This window comes from Acomys russatus, chromosome 31 (genome assembly GCF_903995435.1).
Source record: "Acomys russatus chromosome 31, mAcoRus1.1, whole genome shotgun sequence".
In the NCBI taxonomy this organism is placed as follows: Eukaryota; Metazoa; Chordata; class Mammalia; order Rodentia; family Muridae; genus Acomys; species Acomys russatus.
The window spans coordinates 33,817,314-33,832,348 of NC_067167.1; positions in this window are offsets into that span (position 1 = coordinate 33,817,314).

Genomic DNA, 15,035 nt, shown 5'->3' on the forward strand with positions numbered 1-15,035 from the left:
ACATTTGAAAGAAGAGATATGCAGAAAAGGACAAAGAAGGGAGACAGGTAAGTTCAAAATTGAAAATATGTCTCTAAGAGTCTACTAAATTCTCTACTAAATTCAATGTAAGAGTACAACACAGAACAGAAATGAAAAGGAGCATCTTAAAAAATTCAACTTAGGCAAACTATATAAAATTACCAATATTCAAACATAAAAAACATAAAAACAGAGAAAAATAAATGTATTTCTTCATAGTTTTATTCAAATGAACAATGATATAAATGGCATTTGAATTAAATAGTGATGATGAAGACTACTAGGCAATAGGTAGTCTAAAATATTTAGCAATGTATTAATATATGATTCCAGGAACATTTAAAATACATTTAAAGCTCAAGAATGTTACTGTTAACTTATTTGAAAGAATAGCTACAATAAGGAGTCATTTGATACAGAAAGGGAGTGTCCCAACTGGCATTTCAGTGATGAAAGAAAGAATAAGTACAAATGAAGAGACAGGTTTGTGGCAATATAGGTGAAGTAAGTTGTATAAAACAGTCATGTTGATGATTTTCTAAGACTTCCGATGCCTAGTGAAATAGTCACAGACTTGAGGGGGGATAGCATAGCAAGTGCTTTGCCAGGAATGCCAAATCCTAAGGCAAATAGATGACAAAGAGTAAGCAAGTTAGTTTGAACCAAATTCTAATGAATATGCTTGTATTCTCCTACCACATTATTCATTAAAATAGCACTTGTTTTATCAAATCTCCTCCACCAGTATGCACAATACCCATTGATGGACATAATCTAATATGAAACATCCTCTATCCACTAGTATGCTAAATACAGGTTAATAACAAATTCAGATTATAAAAATGCATTGCTTCAATTCAGATAAGAGGACAGAATAACTCTGGTGGTAAATACGAAGTTTTTGAATGCTATGATACATTATTTAAGTAAACACTTTTGAGTTTATTTTATTCTCTACTCAAATTAAAATTGGAATTCAAAATTTTTGCACATCTATATAGTATCTTTTCTGATTTCATTAAAATGTTATAATTTATGAAACCCTTGTACTCTACTATTAATAAAATATTTTGCTTGGTTTCTTTGGCTTTTTATGGTTTATAGTGACATAGTATTAGTACACGTCTTATTTCTTGGTTGTGTTCATATGAATATAGAAATTATGTCCCATGGATGTTTATCTTTATTGCTAACTTGATTAGATTTTAGAATAATTGTAAAAACACACCACTGTGTGATCATGTGGAGAAGACTCCAAAAGATTTAACCAATAGGAGCCATGAGGGCGGGTAACATCATCCCATTGGCTAGGTTCCTGAACTAATAAAGGGGTGAAAAATCAGCTTCGTATTGGCATTCATCTCTCTGCATCCTGTCTGTGGAGGCAATGTGACCAGTCATCTTAGTTTCCTGCTGTCATGCCCTTCCCACCAGCCATGATGAACTCACCAAATGTCCACAAATTGCAAGCCAAAAATTCTTTCTCTTGGACTTGATTTTTGTGTAACAAAATGAGAAAAGATGGCTTATAGGGATAAAATTTCTCCAAAGTCTATATTTCTTTTACTTAAGTTGGATAAAGTTTTATTCCTTGACTCTAGTCTTCTTTCTTGATATTTTAATTTTCCTTAACTCTTAGGAGCTTTATTTACATTTAATTAAAGAGAATTAGCCATTTATTTTTTCCATCTCTAAGAACCAATTAATATTGTGAGACACAAAGAAAATCTATTTAATTTTAAAAACTGAAACAACTTTTATGGAAATAGTGAGAATTAACATAAATTTGATTTATAACATAATGGTGTTATAAAAAAAAACACCTTAAATGACTTCATATTTGGTCGGTAGAACTTTCTATCACTAAGAGCCAAGTGAAGTGATGCCAATTGTCACGGCATTATAAAGTTACTGTGATAAAACATATTTTCCAAATTGTGATGGTAGAATGTATTCCAATGACTCAGTTTAAAATGTGGAAAATGTGTAGCTAAAATAAATATCAAGCTAAAATAAAATATCAAGAATTCAATTTCAACAATAGCAACAAGGAAGTGAGCAACAGAAAAACAAAGTTACAAGCACAAGGCATCAAGAAACACAAGAAACAGTTTTGGATGACTGTTCAGACAGCAAACTGTCTCTGTCATTTTTTTTTTTTTCATTTCCCAAGCTGGTAACCTGCACTTCTGGTTTACTCAAGTAGTTTTTATTCATTCTCAAGTCTCTAATGAGGTTGAAGATCAGATAGTTTAGCTTTACAATTAAGCTTAGTTGTTTAGGTCTAGATAGATGTTTTAAGTTGATAATGACAAGATAAAATGGATATTGATTTACATTCAGAATTTTAGACTCACCAAGATAGAAAAGATGTTTTCTTCAAGGTTGCCAAATTCAAATATCCCAAACACTAAGAATGTAACATTTATATAATTCCTGATTGTTTCCTGGTTCTTTTTGCTATATGTAGTTTATTGTATTTATGTGTATTAATGAATATGTAAAATAATAATGATAAATTTAAAAATAAATAAAATTACCATTTAGAGCAATATATTCTTAGTTAGTTTGCCAAACTTCTGTGTAGCCAAGGATGGCCCTGACCTCATGAATCTCTGCTTCTGTCTCACATGTATCTTGGCACGCTAGGTAAACATTCTACCAGCTGAGCTACACGTCAAATACACCTTGGCAATCTTAGAAATAAAACAAACCACTTAGTTACATGTGAACAGTGACAAAAAGTGTTATAAAAAAAAAAAAAAGGGGGGGGCTCTCCTCTCAGAACAACACCTGAAGAGAATGTGTGACCTTCCATTGGCATCCCACATTTAAGGTCACTGTTGCTACGGTTTTGCTATGGAGTGACTCACCAATATCTTGTATGTTGAAGGTTTTGTCCCCATTGCAGAATAAAGGTGGGGATTTGATGGAAATGATAGCACTACGATGGCTCTATCAAAATTAAGTGGTTGGTCTAGTGGCATAGTCATTTGACTGCTATTTTGTAAAGTAATTATAACTAAGGAGGAATAGGTGGAATTAGGTGAGGAATTAGGTGAGTTCAAATATACTCTGGAAAAGAACAAACACCTTGTTTCTGGTCCTTCTCCCCATCTCTCTGTGATACCTGGATATTATGGGTAACAGACAGATGCATCATAACTTTACACCATCGCATCCTGCTTCATATTGGACAAAAGTGTCGGAGGCAGTCAGCCTTGTACAGGACCTTTTGAAGTCACAAGACAAAAATACATGTATTTTTCTTCCTTAAAGTTTTAGAAATATTTTGTCAAGTGTGACAAAATGTGATTATCACAAGCATGTATTATAATTATTCCTCCAAAGAGAAAATGGAAAAGAAGCCCAGGTTTGGTGGTGCACATTGCTTTCTGTACCCCAGAGATGGAGCAATTTACTTCATAGCTAGGACGGCTTTTAGCCTCTGCACACCATCCACAAACTCAAAGTGGCTGGGTCTCTGAGACAGAGAGAGGGACTAGGTCTTTGTTAAAGATGAGTCAGCTCAGGCTCTATTTATGGTTTGCTTTCTAGTGTCTGACAAGCACATTTCTTTGGTTTCAGTATATTTCCTGCAAAAGACTAATGAATTTGAAGGATATTTAAGGCACTACCCAGGTTTCTAAATCTTGTGAAATGTCAAATTCAAATATACGAAGTGTTCTTTAAGGTTTTTTTAAAAGGAAATACCAGAAATAATAAATATATTAAAGCAGAAAACTAAGTATCTTGCAATAATAGGCTAAGAAAAAAAGCAATGAATACTTACTGAAAGCATGCTACTCACAATGAGAGTGAGATAAGACTTCTAGTTGTGATCCGTGAGGCAGGTGTCCCCTCTCTGTGTCTGATACACACATGCAGTTTCAACATAAGCAGCTGAAAGAACCTCAGAGAAGTCTTTAGCAAGCCTAGACAAAGAGGTAGAAGATCAAACTCCATACCCACTAGAGCATAGTGTAGACTAAAAGAAATACTGGTAAATAAACCAGTAATCATAGATGTAAAAATATTATGATTCATTTCACTGAAGTGCTTAAATTAGAATTTAATTTCAATGAAATCAAAGGGGTAATGGAACTTAATTTCATGAGTGTGTGAGGAAGTACTTGAGTGTGGAGCAAAGGTTGACATAATGAAGTTTCACGTCTAGAAAGGTCTTTAGTTAGCAGCATTGTGCAGACTATACTAGACCAAAAAGTAATGAAAGCAGGGTAAAGAAAGCATGGCAGTTTGAGTGATCTAGATTAGTAGCACCGAAGCCTTACTCAACTTGATAAAACTGGATATGACACATTTTTCATATATTGAGCAGATAAATGAGAAGGCTGACAAATAATAAAGATGTTAAGTCATAAGAAAGTCAAGAGTTCTACCAGGTCTCCCCCTCTGGGGGACATGGTCAAATGTGAGGCACCAGAACACGTGAGAAAGTCGTATCACACTCTCCACTCAACTGTGGAGAATATTCTGACCATTGACCTGGTAGCACTCAGAGGAAGGACAGCAAGTAGCCAAGAAGAGACTTGATACCCTATGAGAATATATAAGGGGACGTAATCCCCCTCAGGAACAGTCATAGGGGAGGGGAATAATGGGAAAATGGGGGGGGGAGGAATGGGAGGATACAAGGGATGGGATAAACATTGAGATGTAACAAGAATAAATTAATAAAAAAAAAAAGAAAAAAAAAGGAAAAAAAATAAAATAAATGTAGCCCCCCAAAAAAATAAATAAATAAATAAATAAATAAATAAATAAATAAATAAAAGAAAGTCAAGAGTCAGTAGTGCTTTAAGGTACAGGAAAGGAGAGAGTGGGAGAGGGAGGGAACCCTAGGGCAGTGTAAGTTTATATTATCTTCCACAAAAGGGCATTTTCCTCTAAAACTCAATTCTTGTCTGTGATTTATTTAAAAATATGTTTGCTTTTATAACAATATCTGCATCTGTGTTTCTAGTTCTGCTTTCAATGACATGTAATTGAGTGACCACTGACACATACATGTTTACAGACAATATAATTTTGTGAAATATTCAACTAAGATACAGTTTACTTTTGTCAATAAGACTACCTTAGTTATGAATGCAACAGTTAAAAAATACTTGCTTTCCTCAAAAAGGCTAGGTTGACTTTCCAAACAACATTGTATCAGAAGCAGATCAGAGTAAAACTGATCAGAAAAACAGTAGATTCAACTCTTTAACCTAGCCTTGCCCTTTTCTTTTACCTTAGATATACAATATTAGATTCTGAAGCATGAAAAGCCCTGGCCAAAGGCTGAGAAAACAAACCAGGAATTTCAGCAAGGTAGAAAACTACTCAAACAATCACTAAGTTGACACTTCTTTCTGTAATGGCAGGTGTCTAAGCATTTTAATGTGGTATATGGGCATATATTCTACTGTGTTGTATTAGTAAGAAAGGTAGAAGGTGGATATTGAATAAAAATCTAATAATCTCTATGTTCTGGTTCTTTGAAATACTAAGTTCTAAATAATCTTTTGGGGCCTAGATAAGTCTGAGAGACTGCTGATAAGGAGAGTCTTACCTATTGTAAGTACACATAAGCCACATTTCTCCTCATAATTATAGCACATAAGCAAGTGCCTGGCTGTCCTAGCATAACCTGCAGAAGGCATTTCTGATTATGACAGCAGAATCTTTCATTGTAACAAAGTTTTCCACAAGAATAGAGAGTTCATGGAAATAACAAGTAAGCTAATGTCAGAAATCAGTTAATTGGACTTTTTTTCTTCTTATATTGTTTACATTAGATGCAAAAGATGCTCACATTTCCAAATAGCAGCGACTCAATTTCATGGTCTTTTGCCTAAGTGACTTAGAGATGTATACTAACTGCTGAAGATTTGATTATTTTAATGATTGGACGTCTACCGAAATTGGAATACGGATTTGTGATTTTTTCTAAATGACATCTTTGTTCCAGGGTGAGGACATGAATCTGAGAGTTATGTTATAAATTTGCTCTTCAAAAGTCATGTGCAGACCACAGACAAGATGTCCTCAGTGAGAGAACTAAAGGGCTATCCAAGTTGTATATATAATTTATGACTAGTAAATGGATTAAGATTAAAATATTAACAACTTAAACATAACTATCTGATAACCTAAGGTTATTTGGAAAGCTGATCCGGTTGTTTATTCAAATACTTAATAAAATAGTTTGAGCTCATTGACAAAATCATTATTCGTTTGCATGTTCTACATTGTAGCTTGCCTATCACTGATGATCCAACCTTTATGAGGACTGGGTACATTTTTAAACTTGAGTAATGCTGTATATTGTCAGCGCAGAATGATATAACGAACAAAATATACAAACACGTCCCACTTTGTGTTCTCTCATCGGCATTTGTGCATTAGGCCTGATGAGAATATGTTTGTTCACTCGTGGCCTATTTTCTTATCTAACTCATAAATTATATTCTGAAGGTAATGGAATTCTAAAAGTTAATATGTACTTGTAAGAACTATAGAGCATTACAGATGCTGCTTCATTCCTTTGATTGAAATAGTCCAGCAAACCCAAAATAAACTAGAGACAACGCGTGGTCTTTTACTTAATTTTCATACAGAATTTAGTGACTGTTCGCTGAAGCTGTACATCTACGCGAACTCATCAGGAATTGCTTAAGTATGTGCATGTCTTTCTTTAAAAAAATAGTCAGAAGAAAATGGGAACCAATGACTGATTTTGATCTTTCGCTCCTGTGATGAACATGAAATAATTCAAACAGACTTCCCACTGAGAATTATTAGAAGATGCGCAGGGACATAATGAGTCAGTTTTCCTATGAGAAGCTGAAGAAACTGCTTGAGACTTATAAAAAAAAAAAAAAAAAAAAAAAAAAGCCAAGGGAGCACAACTTGAGATTTGGACCTCTTTGCCTACCCAGGGTGTTTTGTTTTGTTTTGTTTTGTTTTGTTTTGTTTTGTTTTGTTTTTGTTTTTGTTTTTTTGGTTTGGTTTGGTTTGGTTTGGTTACAGTTAGAATGGCTCAGAAGCTGGACTATAGGACTAACAATTGACCTCAATGGTCTGCTGAGAGAGGGTTAGCATGGAGGAATCTTGAGTTTGATCATAAGGCTACTCACAGAGCTTGAGGCAACTGAAATCAGATAGATAACTACAAAAGCTAATGAGCACTAATCATTTCAATTTCTGAATTTAAAATAGTCCTCTAGAACATAGAGTTAGTAAGGATAAACTTATGTCACAGTAAAACAAAATCCTCTGGGGAGGAGAGTCCAAAGACTCAACAACGTCCCTATGTGTTTCTCTTACTCACAACAATCAATCAAAGGTGGCTTATATTGTCAGAGATAAATTCACTTGAATGAAATACATGGAAGAAATACTTAATAGAAATATAATTAAAGGTTACTTAAATGTGGCTAATGGCAGGAGAAAATTTTCATGATTATTTCAAGAAGTAAAAAAAAAAAATGAGAAGAAATAAATCATCTTAAACAAATTGGAGCTAAGTCAAAATAAAGATCATGGCCTCAGTAGCCATGATAAGAACACACAGGGCACAGTTAAAGTAAAACATATGGTGATATGTATGATTTTAAAAAATTAACTCTGAATAAGAAAGAGATGAGGATAAAAGAAATACAAAGTATAGTTGTAATGTTCATATGCAGGTTTCTAATACAGACAAAGTAATGAAATAGTGCTGATGGATTCTGGCAGAATTTATAAACACAGATTTTTATTAATACATTTCAATATTTACTTTAGCCTTACTTATATGCTTTGTGGTTTATGGTTTATTAACACTGTTTCTCCAAATTTAGCATTTGTGCTATGACTTCTTTACAGAAAATAATGAGTAAATAACATTAGTCCTAACAATTACCAACTATTGTAAGTTAGCAAAAACAATTAAATAAGTAGGTTTAATAAATTGATCCTTCACATAAAATTTACTTACACTGTTGCAGATTTTTACAATTAATGCTTTAGTAAAAAGGAGTTACTCATTTTCAAATTAATATTTTCCTATTATTCTATAATAATTATGTCATTAAAGACAAAATCAGAACATTGCTATTATAATTTGGCCCTCAAAATTACTTTGGATCTAAGTTTTCTGGTACTCTCCCAATCAAATAAACTAATGTAATCACTTATAAACGACAACTCGGGAATATGCTTAATATAATAACAAATGGGTTGTCTGAAAGTTCAGCTCAAAAAGCCATCTTCACATCTGGATAGCCCCCATCAAATGTCACCCTACGTAAGGTCAATTCAAATGAACACGATGACACATTAACAATTATAATACCACAGGTCCTTCCTTTGTTAGAAATAATTTCCTTTTTTTTTTTTCTGTAACTTGACGATCATCTTCATCCTACTATGAGATATTACGCATTCATTTTTCTATTGATAATAGCACAGTAGCACGGAGAACCTAACACTGTGTACAGTTGTGGGCAGAGCTAAGAACGTCAATGGATCCCACAGGGTGATGGCCTTGTTGGCAGAGTCCTGTCTTAGATCAGGGTGTGTGGCAGTATTTTTCTCTTCTGGTCGCTTTTCCTCCATTTCTTACAAAACTACCAGCATTTGGCCACAGAGCCTCCACCTTAATAACACCTTCTGAAAGCCAAACCCACAAACACATAGATGATATTTATAACCTCTTAATGCATGATTATGGTGGGGCTGTCAAAATTTAACATACAAACTGTCAGAGATGCACTTGAAACATATTCAAATTACAGAATGGTAGATGTTACTCAAAACTAAAACTGTGAAGAAAAGTAAAGAAGAGTGGAGGATGTTTAAAAAGATGCCTTTGTTCTTTGGTGATCAAACTGTTACAGAGTAAGAGAAACTGTAAGATCCTCCGAAAGTCAATGAAAAGAAAGAAAAGTTACAATCCAGAGGCTAAACCCTTATGAAATATACAGCTACAGATGTGTTTCAATACTATTAACAAAGTAGACAGGTTCACTTTCTCTCACTCAGAGCTCACCAAACTTATGGTTGGACATACAGAAAAGATACACATGACTCGTAAGTTCATAAAATGAGAGGAAGCCTCTAAAGAACAATCCACTAATTCTTAGTATTAATCACTGCTCTCTGTTCAAAGCACACTCCTTTCAAGTCTTCCATCAATCCAAAAATTACCATCAATTTCAAGAAGTAAGTGGATGGACAATACACCAGAATGGATTTAGAATTATAAGGAATTGTGGGTGCTTACGTGCAACATAAACTTCACTTATTCTTTTACTGTCTGGAAATTCTGCCACTTAATCACAGCTTTGTAATTCTTCCTTCTACCTAATTTCTGCCTAGGTGATCAAGTGATATATCTCATCAAATGTTTAAACTTTAAATCTTTCACTATTCTAACTTCTCAAACATAGAAAACTGAGATGAGTGTGTGTGTGTGTGTGTGTGAGTGTGTGTGTGTGTGTGTGTGTGTGCATGTACCACTAGGTCTTTATTTTGAAATAATAATGTAAGAAAGTACTGTATAATATATCACCAAATTTATATCCTGGAGCAATACCAATATATGGAACTAATATACTGAACTAATTGTATAAAGAAAATAAATAAACACTATGAAGAATAAAGAATTTGACTAATGTTGTCCTATGTATTGTCACCTCATTGATAATATATTTGAGTTACTTTGTGTCTAAGCCAATTTTTATATTTCACACGTCTGTTAGACAGTTGGGTACTTTTAAATGGCCATGGTGGGAATATTTACACCAATGACAAATTTCATGGTATGGGCATTTACTTACTTAGTTAGCTCACTCAAGAAAGCTTCTTTATCAATGCACCAACAACTAGCCAGTATATGTTATCTTTTTAAAATATATTTTATTAATTTATTCTTGTTACATCTCAATTGTTATCCCCTCCCTTGTATCCTCCCATTCCTCCCTTCCTCCCATTTCCCCCTTACTCCCTTCACTATGAATGTGACTGAGGGGGACTTCCTCCCCCTGTATATGCTCATAGGGTATCAAGTCTTTTCTAGGTAGCCTGCTATCCTTCCTCTGAGTGCCACCAGGTCTCCCCATCCAGGGAATGTGGTCAAATATGGGGCACCAGAGTTCGTGTGAAAGTCAGACCCCACTCTCCACTCAAATCTTACACTTCATTATTTTGTGTAGTTTATTAAGTGTCCCATGGCTTCAATCTCTTTGTTATATGATCATTCACTCTGATACTTCTGCTTTAAAAATTATCATTACATATTAATATAGAATTAATAATGTTAATAAAACTTAAATCATACTTTATAGGGCTTCATGGTAAATCTTTCCTTGATGAAATTAATAATCCTTAAATGTCAACTAAGAAGTGTGTCCTTTATTTTATAGCCAATGGGGAATTTTCATGTTGAGCAGGCAGGCCCATTATCAGAACTATGATTTGCTTTTTACTCTCTGGCATTTTGGTTCAAAGTATCTTTCCTTTAGAAGAGGCAGGATAGAAGAAATCAGAAGGCTGTCATGTTGTCTCCTATGAGGTAATAATGTCTTTATGTAGTAGTGGCAATGCTGCTTTTGAGTTTTATCTCGTTTCTGGAGGACATCTGTGCAACACAGTAGGATGGCATATGGGATATTGGCTTTGGTGACTCAATGCAAAATTTGCTATTAGAAAATAATTGTCTGAGTTGAAACTATTGTACCCAAGCGTCTTTCTGTTTTTATCAGTCTCTTCTAAAGAGCACGGTACCATTGCTAATTAGCTGAAGGGAGTAATGAAGTGAATCCTTCTTTAAATTTTTAGAGCTTTATGAATTTATGCCCAGATGAAGGCATTCATTGTCCCAGAAATATCAAGTTTTCATGATCATTTTTCCTCCATCTGTCAAAATATCCAGATCATCAAGATTGTCTTTGATCACGTCCAAACTGTCCTGTTCTCTGCTTTGCTATTTTTCTTAGTGGATTCCTCTAAGATCAGGGTTTTCCCACAATTTGTCATCTTTCATTTGGTTTTGAAATATCAGAATTATAAGTCTTAACATGCAGGATTTTAGCCTTCCTATTTTGGTACTTCACAATTGTCTTAAATTATTTTAAGGAGAAAAATTATATCATTTCCAATGTTATTCACAGACAGAGGGATGAGTATGTGCTTAACCATATGGCATGTAATGTCAGGCATTTGAGTCAATTTTGTGGAGTTTGTACTTGAACTAATAATACCATTTAATATGTCACTCAGCTGATAAATTGTATGCTGTAGTCATCAAGTTCAGTCTTAAGCTATTTTGTGGGCAAAATGCCACTTAGATACCTTTGTGGTAAGAAATACCACATGCCCATTTGTTTACAGAGAGCTTCTATTAATATGGTCGATCACTACATTCCAAACTTCATGCATGTTAAACCCTTTGTTGTTTTTTCCCAAATTCTATTTGGGTTCCAAGGGAAAGGGGTTCAGATCTTTAGTTATCTGTCAATCCAGATGGCCAAATGGCTCACATGCTTACACTACCTTCAGATATGGCGGCTCAGTAAAGTTTTGGTACTTTTCTTTGTACTTAGGAATCACTGTTGAATTCTGAAGGCCTATGCTTGAAGACTGAGACCGCTTGTAATAATTTACTTACTGAAAAGCTTCACGACTTGTACCCCTAACATACTCCTCCAGAACCAATATGAAGCCAACCCAGGTGCCTATTACCTCTCACCACAGAGTTCTATTTCCCATTCCTTCTTTTCCTTCCTCAGGGCAAGTAGGCCTCCACTATGTAAGGTAACTCCTTTTCTTATCATGTCCATGTCATACACCTTCCATCTGTAGCCTCCTTTCTTTTCCTTCCCCTTTCTCCCTTAGAAAAGTGTCAGACTTATAAAAACCAGGAGTCGGTTTTGTTCTGTGCCCTGGTCCCTTTAGAAGCAGGGAAATAGAGATGTACCTGTCTGACTAAGGCCAAGGCAGGAAGTACCTTTTGAAGACTTTTTTCTACTCCCAAAAGCAGTGCCACAGACGATATTTTAAAAAAGCAAATACCACTCTCTGGGAATGACCTGGAGCCTGAGTGATTCTCCTTCAGTTTTCTCCTCCTTCGCATTTGTCCTGTGCTCCAAAGACAAGTAGGGGAGGGGCGATTTCTCTTCCCTGTGGGAAACTTCCTTTCCCTGACTTTGCCTTTTACGTATATGATGCTCTTGTTCTTTTCCTTAGTAGGGTTCACTCTGGCTACTCTCCGGAGTTCCTTTCCCTTTTTCAGTAGGTTTGTGCAGGGAATGTTCCTCCCGTGGGCTCATGTGTTTAATGCTGATTCTGCAGCACAAGGTACAATTTGGAGAGACACTTGATATATTCTTTTATATTTTATTACAGTTTATTCACATCACATCCCGATTGTAATCCCCTCACTCTTATCTTCCTGTTCCCACCCTCCTTCCCTCTTCTCCCCTGTTCCCCTCCCCTAGACCTCTGAAATGGGGCCCTCCTCCTCCACCATCTGATCAATCTTCAGGTCTCAATTGGATAGACTGAATGCCTTTGCTCTGTGTTCCCACAGGGCATTCATGCCAAGGGGCAGTGATCAAAGCGCCATCACCAGAGTCCGTGTTATAGGCAGTCCAGGCGCCCCGATCCCCCACTTACCCACGTGGAGAAACCACGTAAAGAATGATGAGCTGTTCATTGGCTATTCTGAACAGGGGTCTAGGTCCTTTGCTAGCAATGTCCTTGCTTGGTGCATCAGTTTGTGCAGGCTCCCTTGGGTCCAGTCTCCCAGCCTTGATAGTCTCCTTGTAGGGCTCCTGACACCCCCTCCCTCTCCTAATATCCCCCAACTCTTCTATACAAGTCGCAGAGAACTTCCTTCGCCCAGAGTCTGCATGATTGAAGGAAGTACATCACAGGAAGACTGCCTTTGAGAGACATTTTGTCAATCATAGTTTCCTCTTGTTTCTCTTGTTTGCTTTCGGGACCACCATGAGATGAACAACGTTGCCTTTCTAAGCCCTTCCGCCATAATGTTCTGTCACCACATGCATCAGGAACAACTGAGCTAACAGAGCTGTGGGAAGAATACCTCCAGATGTAGGAGCTGAGAGGAACCTTTCTTTTTTTTAAAGTTATGCTCTTGGATCTTTGCGACCTTGATAGGTAGTCTGACTAAAATTTAATCTTAGTTTGTTTACTTTGTAAAAAATATGGATTGTTAGTGATTTCATTTTTGTGTGCTTTCTGTTTTGTTTCACTTGGCTTTATTATTATTTTTTCTTTCCTTTCTGCTGCGGGTTAGTTATCCACCTCTGCTAGCAATGCTTCCGTTTTTAAACTACGTTGAAGGTAGAGTCATGATTTGCCTGGATGGCAGAAGTAGAGGAAAGAATAGCTGAAAACAAGAAGGACTGAAAATCCAGAATATTTTCATAAATAAATCCTGCCTTGTTCACTCTTACATACTGCCAATTTAGATCTAAGTTACTTATAATCAATAATATGTAGTTTTATAGCTACTTTTTCATAAGATTCCCTAACATCTTCTTAATATCATAAATGAGCATCTAAGCAAAGCTACTTTTTTTGTTAAAGAGTGTCTCCAAGCTATCCCATTTTTTTTTTATGTATACAGTGCTCTGCCTGCATGTATACCTGCATGCCAGAAGAGGGCACCAGATCACATTATAGATGGTGGTTGCTGGGAATTGAACTTGTGACCTCTGGAAGAGCAGTCAGAGCTCTTAACTGCTGAGCCATCTCTCCAGACCCCTAAGCTATCTCATATTATCATCAAATATCTTCTGATTGGGAAGACAAGCTTATCATTTTATAAGAACAAAATCCATAATAATAATCAAAAGGATATATTTACATGCATATCTATTCATAAGTGTGTATAGGTATACAAAAGCATATATATATATTCCACAGAAATATGATGTATGATTGACCTGAAAGTTTTGCATGTCCACTTGTATGAGCACCTAATGCATACTATATAAAGCTATGACATTTCCTACATGTACTGCTGTTTGTAATCACAGCTGAGCACCATCTTTTTACATTCCCCATACACCAATTTCCCTCCCACACAAAGTCCAGCCTTCTTAATTTTGTGCTATGTTTACTATTTTATTAAGTGTAATGATTTCATCTAAAATCAAAAGTAAGGTAAGATTCCAAAGAAAAGCAAGAAGCTGAGTATTTACACTGTTTGTAGCAAAAACACAGCTCTCATAGGAGCAGCACTTCTTAAAACACAGCATAAAGTTGATAAACTGCTTCAGCTTTGAACAATCCCTTTAATTATGCTTTCCAACTCGATCACTGAGGTTGGGAACATTTTCATTAAATGCTTCCCACAGGTATATTCCATCTTTCCATAAAGCACTTAGCATTATAATAAAAACATAGATTAGTTTATATGTGGAAATTATGGGTAACTCAAACTCTAGGCTCCATAAATGTTGACAAGCAGTGTAAAAGCTATCATGAGATACTGTAAAACAAACAGTTCAAAATTCCAATCACCATTTCAGTTTTGTTGAAAGATTAAAAACAAGAGCTCTATTTTAATTTCTACTTGAAATTTAGTTTTATAGAATACATGATGGAATTTCACAGCTCAAAACTAGTTTAGAAGGCTGTTTTATTAATTTTGGCTGACATAAGAGTATTATGAATGATGGGCAAAGCATAGAAAATTACTTTGTAATTATGAAGGCTAAAAATCTAAACAATGGCCTATTTCTTTGTATGTCTGTGTGTGTGTGTGTGTGTGTGTGTGTGTGTGTGTGTGTGAGAGAGAGAGAGAGAGAGAGAGAGAGAGAGAGAGAGAGAGGGAGAGAGAGAGAAAGTTGGGAATAGATTTTACTGAAGGGACATATGGATGCTGTTGGAGAAGGAAAATAAATGATACATATGTTCATATTTTTATTGTATACATATATGAAATTCTAAAAAACAAAGAAAAATACATAGCACCAATTTAACCCAAATTACCT